The following is a 6,817-nucleotide window of genomic DNA, read 5'->3' on the forward strand; positions in this document are numbered from 1 at the left end:
AGGCTTGATATTGCTGCTATGAAGAGCCATCATTTTGTTACCGCTGATTCTACTTCAGATAATTTGGTCTATAGAATGTTGTTTGCTGATGGGGATGAGAAGAAAATTCCTTTGCCCCAGCCAGATTTGTTTAGTATTGACAGGGAACCATGGTCGCGCTCTAAGGAGGAGGTGGAGGAGAAAATGAAGATACAAGGCTTCCACCAGCAGCATGACTCCGAGGACGCCGAGCCCTCCTACGACTACACCGTCACGTATCCGGGTGCTTCTTCAAGCACATACCCGGAATATGATCCATCTTCGTCGTACTACGGAAGTGCTACTTCATGGGCACCATGGGATTGAACTCCACTTAGGCCAAAAGCCTAAGCTTGGGGGGAGGTATACCGGCATCATTTATTCTTTGCATATTATGGTTGCTGGATACTTGTATATACTTGTTTAGTTTCTTTGAGTGGTTTTCTAATGAGAGGGAGATGATATTTGGGGAAGTGCTGCCTGAAAACAGATTCTGGACTGTTACCGAAAACATTCTCAAAAATAGCCAGAACGATATTTTGCGAAGCCAATTTTTGTGCATGTTCCCAGGTTGTTATCTAACTTTCATTAGTTGAACACTTTTCGATTTGAGCAGTGGAAGAATTTCTTAAAAATCGAGTATTGTACTGCTGTCAAGTTTGATGAATTTCTGCTGCTTTGTGTTTATGTGACTTTTCTAGTTTGCCATTTCTTGTTTTTGCTTTGTTTCTTTCCTAAAACACAAAAAGACCAAAAATATTTCTGTTGTTTCTCTTCACCATTTGTTTATTTTGGTTTCTTGCATTTATTTGGCTTTATTTGCTATCGTTGGTTTGCTATAAGAAAATCCAAAAAGATTTTGCTTTGTTTGCTTGTTTCCTTTTGTTCTTGTTCTCAAATTCGAAAACACCAAAAATATTTGCTGTTCTTCTTTGGTTTGTAAAGTTCACTATGAGTTCAATGGTCTTCGGTGGCTGGAGCGTGGTTTTCATTTAATTTTATCCAAGCTACACAAGTGAAAGGCAATAATGACGATCTACGACAATTGGATTGTGGTGAGAGGCTGGTATGAACTCTATTTGTTTTCATTTTTTTACATATAATCATCCATGTGAGCATGCTTAGTTGGTTCATGTGAGGTATATGTCATTTAAGAAAGTCTAGTAGTTCATGATCTCTCATGTTTAGCTCCAATTTATTAATATGAGTAGCATGTCATGGATGTTTGCTTGCATTGTTTTATTCATAAATAGGTATGACATTGTGGTATCCTCCTCTGAATAATTCATTTGTATCGACTTGGCACATGCTCACGCATGCATATGACTGAACAAAAGTCAATTAAGCCTCTATGATTTACATTGCTTCAGAGTTCTTGTATCACTTTTATGCCTCAGTTAATTTATTTTGCCGCAAGCATGATTATGACAGTTACTGCTCTCTTGATTTGTCGCTCCCTAGTCTATTGCTATCCTTCACTTGTACTGAGCGGGAACGCTGCTCGTGCTTCCAAACACCTGAAAACCAAGTTGTTCCAAAGTGTCCACCATAAATACCTATGCATGGCATTTCAAACCATTCCAAGTAAATTCTCATGCGCTACCTTTAAACCTTCAAAATGCTTCTCAATTTGTGTTAATGTTTCATAGCTCATGAGGAAGTATGTGGTGTTTAACTTTCAACCTTGTCATTTACTCTTGACGGACTTTCATTATGGACTAGTGGCACATCCGCTTATCCAATAATTTTGCAAAAAAAAGCTGGCAATGGGGTTCCCAGCCCCGATTAATCAAACTTCATTAATAATTCTCTTCACATGTTCTGCTCTGATTCATTAGTAAGCAACTTAATTTTGCAAATAGACACTCCTCCATGGTACGTGATTGATGGAAGGCACCCGAGGATTCGGTTAGCCATGGCTTGTGTAAGCAAAGGTTGGGGGGAGTGTCGCCCATAATAAAACTAAAATACGTGTGTAAACAAAAGAGAAGAGGGATGATCTACCTTGCTGGTAGAGATAACGTCCTTCGTGGGAGCCGCTCTTGAAAGTCCGGTTGGCGAGGTAGTTGGTGTACCCATTACCATTCGTTGACAACAACAAACACCTCTCAAAATAATTTTACTCCTGTTTTAAAAATGAAAAGCTCTAGCGCATGTTAATCCATGCTTCCCTCTGCGAAGGGTCAATCTTTTACTTTTATGTTGTGTCTCCATCCTTTCTTTGAGCACTATCTTGAGAGCACAACTGTCATTCTTAGTATAATATGCTTGTCTCAAAATATGATTGATTGTGGTATAACTTTGATGCTTTTATCTTTGACAATCACTATTTCTAGTCTTTCTATGAACTTCAGAGGTGCCTGAGCATTTATGTTTTGCTGATCAAATATGGGCAAGCGAGATACCACTTTATCATACTCTTTTATGAACATTGCAATCCTGCTTATAGACATGATTCATGATGCTTATTATTAATTGTTGGTTCCTTTCCATGATTGACATGGCTGTTAGATGATCTTATTTGCATGTACCTTATTATGAATTGCCTAAGTGTTAGCCATATCATGAGAATATTTACATCATATGAGCAAATGTGTTCGTGAAAGTTCTTGTATCGCACTCAGTTGTTAACTGAATTGCTTGAGGACAAGCAATAAGCTAAGCTTGGGGGGAGTTGATACGTCCAAAACGTATCTACTTTCCCGAACACTTTTGCTATTGTTTTGCCTCTAATTTGTGTGTTTTGGATACAACTAACGCGGACTAACGCTGTTTTCAGCAGAATTGCTCTGGTGTCTTGTTTTTGTGCAGAAATTCAACTTTCGGGAAAATCCTCGGAATTTATATCAATGGGCCTATTTTACCAGAAGACTTGGGGAGCCAGAAGGGCAAGCCAGGTGGAGGCCCGAGGGCCCCACATGCCAGGCCGGCGCGGCCCAGGGGGGGCGCGCCGCCCTAGTGTGTGGCCCCATCGGCTGGCCTCCGACGCGCTCCTCTGGACTACTTAAGGGGTTCGATCTAAAAATCGCGAGGAAGAAGTCGAAGTCGCCAGAAACCCTCCAGAACGCCGCCACATCGCGAAACTCCGTCTCGGGGGCCAGAAGTCTCTGTTCTAGCACTCCGCCGGGACGGAGAATTGGAGGAGATCATTGATGTCTACGCCCCCTCCTTTTCCTGTAGACAGTGTTGGGCCTCCAAGAGCAGAGGTTTGTAGAACAGCAGCAAGTTTTCCCTTAAGTGGATCACCCAAGGTTTATCGAACTCAGGGAGGAAGAGGTCAAAGATATCCCTCTCATGCAACCCTGCAACCACAAAGCAAGAAGTCTCTTGTGTCCCCAACACACCTAATAGGTGCACTAGTTCGGCGAAGAGATAGTGAAATACAGGTGGTATGAATAAGTATGAGCAGTAGTAACGCAGCAGTAGTAACGCAGTAAAACAGTAAACAAGCAGCGATAGCAGTATTTAGGAACAAGGCCTAGGGATTAGACTTTCACTAGTGGACACTCTCAACTTTGATCACATAACAGAATAGATAAATTCATACTCTACACTCTCTTGTTGGATGATGAACACCATTGCGTAGGATTTCACGAACCCTCAATGCCGGAGTTAACAAGCTCCACAATATTCAATGTTCATATTTAAATAACCTTAGAGTGCATGACAGATCAACACTACTAAACCAAGTACTAACATAGCATGCACACTGTCACCTTCACACTATGTAGGAGGAATAGATCACATCAATACCATCATAGCAATAGTTAACTTCGTAATCTACAAGAGATCACAATCATAGCCTACGCCAAGTACTAACACGGATGCACACACTGTCACCATTACACCGTGCAGGAGGAATAGAACTACTTTAATAACATCACTAGAGTAGCACATAGTTGAATTGTGATACAAAACACATTGCAATCATAAAGAGATATAAATAAGCACTTCACTATGCCATTCATAACAGTGAATAAGTATTCTGTGAAATATAGCCTAAGAGACCCACACGGTGCACACACTGTCACCTTTACACACGTGGGACAAGGAGTCTCCGGAGATCACATAAGTAAAATTCACTTGACTAGCATAACGACATCTAGATTACAAGCATCATCATATGAATCTCAATCATGTAAGGCAGCTCATGAGATTATTGTATTGAAGTACATAGGAGAGAGATGAACCACATAGCTACCGGTACAGCCCCGAGCCTCGATGGAGAACTACTCCCTCCTCATGGGAGACATCAGCGTTGATGAAGATGGCGGTGGAGATGGCAGCGGTGTCGATGGAGAAGCCTTCCGGGGGCACTTCCCCGTCCCGGCGGCGTGCCGGAACAGAGACTCCTGTCCCCCAGATCTTGGCTTCGCGATGGCGGCGGCTCTGGAAGGTTTCTCGTACCGTGGCTTTTCCGTATCGAGGTTTTAGGTCCAGGGGCTTTATATAGGCGAAGAGGCGGCGTCAGGAGGTCGAAGGGGCGACCACACTATAGGGGGGTGCGGGCCCCCCCTTGGCCGCGCCGGCCTAGGGTTTGGTGGGCCTGTGCCCCCTCTCTGGCGGTTCTCGGGTGTTCTGGATGCTTCCGGGCAAAATAGGAACCTGGGCGTTGATTTCGTCCGATTCCGAGAATATTTCTTTACTAGGATTTCTGAAACCAAAAACAGCAGAAAACAGGAACTGGCACTTCGGCATCTTGTTAATAGGTTAGTTCCAGAAAATGCACGAATATGACATAAAGTGTGCATAAAACATGTAGATATCATCAATAATGTGGCATGGAACATAAGAAATTATCGATACGTCGAAGACGTATCAGCATCCCCAAGCTTAGTTTCTGCTCGTCCCGAGCAGGTAAACGATAAACAAAGATAATTTCTGGAGTGACATGCCATCATAAACTTGATCATACTATTGTAAGCATATGTAATGAATGCAGCGATCAAGACAATGTAAATGACATGAGTAAACAAATGAATCATAAAGCAAAGACTTTTCATGAATAGTACTTCAAGACAAGCATCAATAAGTCTTGCATAAGAGTTAACTCACAAAGCAATAATTCATAGTAGAGGTATTGAAGCAACACAAAGGAAGATTAAGTTTCAGCGGTTGCTTTCAACTTGTAACATGTATATCTCATGGATAGTTGTCAATGCAAAGCAATATAACAAGTGCAATATGCAAGTATGTAAGAATCAATGCACAGTTCACACAAGTGTTTGCTTCTTGAGGTGGAGAGAAATAGGTGAACTGACTCAACAATAAAAGTAAAAGAAAGGTCCTTCAAAGAGGAAAGCATCGATTGCTATATTTGTACTAGAGCTTTGGTTTTTAAAACATATAGAGAGCATAAAAGTAAAATTTTGAGAGGTGTTTGTTGTTATCAACGAATGGTAGTGGGTACTCTAACCCCCTTGCCAGACAAACCTTCAAAGAGCGGCTCCCATTTTATTTTATTTTTGTGTGGCACTCCTTCCAACCTTTCTTTCACAAACCATGGCTAACCGAATCCTCGGGTGCCTGCCAACAATCTCATACCATGAAGGAGTGTCTATTTTTATTAATTAATTTGGGACTGGGAATCCCATTGCCAGCTCTTTTTGCAAAATTATTGGATAAGCGGATGAAGCCACTAGTCCATTGGTGAAAGTTGCCCAACAAGATTGAAAGATAAACACCACATACTTCCTCATGAGCTATAAAACATTGACACAAATCAGAGGTGATAAATTTTGAATTGTTTAAAGGTAGCACTCAAGCAATTTACTTTGGAATGGCGGAGAAATACCATGTAGTAGGTAGGTATGGTGGACACAAATGGCATAGTGGTTGGCTCAAGTATTTTGGATGCATGAGAAGTAATCCCTCTCGATACAAGGCTTAGGCTAGCAAGGCTATTTGAAACAAACACAAGGATGAACCGGTGCAGCAAAACTCACATAAAAGACATATTGTAAACATTATAAGACTCTACACCGTCTTCCTTGTTGTTCAAACTCAATACTAGAAATTATCTAGACCTTAGAGAGACCAATTATGCAAACCAAATTTTAGCATGCTCTATGTATTTCTTCATTAATAGGTGCAAAGCATATGATGCAAGAGCTTAAACATGAGCACAACAATTGCCAAGTATCACATTATCCAAGACATTATAGCAATTACTACATGTATCATTTTCCGTTTCCAACCATATAACAATTTAACGAAGAAGATTCAACCTTCGCCATGAACATTAAAAGCTAAGAACACATGTGTTCATACGAACCAGCGGAGCGTGTCTCTCTCCCACACAAGTATTTATTCAAACAAAAACAAAAACAAAAACAAACAGACGCTCCAAGTAAAGTACATAAGATGTGACCGAATAAAAATATAGTTTCAAGAGAAGGAACCTGATAATTTGTCGATGAAGAAGGGGATGCCTTGGGCATCCCCAAGCTTAGATGCTTGAGTCTTCTTGAAATATGCAGGGATGAACCATTGGGGCATGCCCAAGCTTAGACCTTTCACCCTTCTTGATCGTAGTATATCATCCTCCTCTCTTGACCCTTGAAAACTTCCTCCACACCAAACTCAAAACAACTCATTAGAGGGTTAGTGCACAATCAAAAATTCACATGTTCAGAGGTGACACAATCATTCTTAACACTTCTGGACATTGCTTAAAGCTACTGGAAGTCAATGGAACAAAGAAATCCATCCCACATAGCAAAAGAGGCAATGCGAAATAAAAGGCAGAATCTGTCAAAACAGAACAGTCCGTAAAGACGAATTTTATTGAGGCACCAGA

The sequence above is a fragment of the Lolium perenne genome, chromosome 6 (genome assembly GCF_019359855.2).
Source record: "Lolium perenne isolate Kyuss_39 chromosome 6, Kyuss_2.0, whole genome shotgun sequence".
Classification (NCBI taxonomy): domain Eukaryota; kingdom Viridiplantae; phylum Streptophyta; class Magnoliopsida; order Poales; family Poaceae; genus Lolium; species Lolium perenne.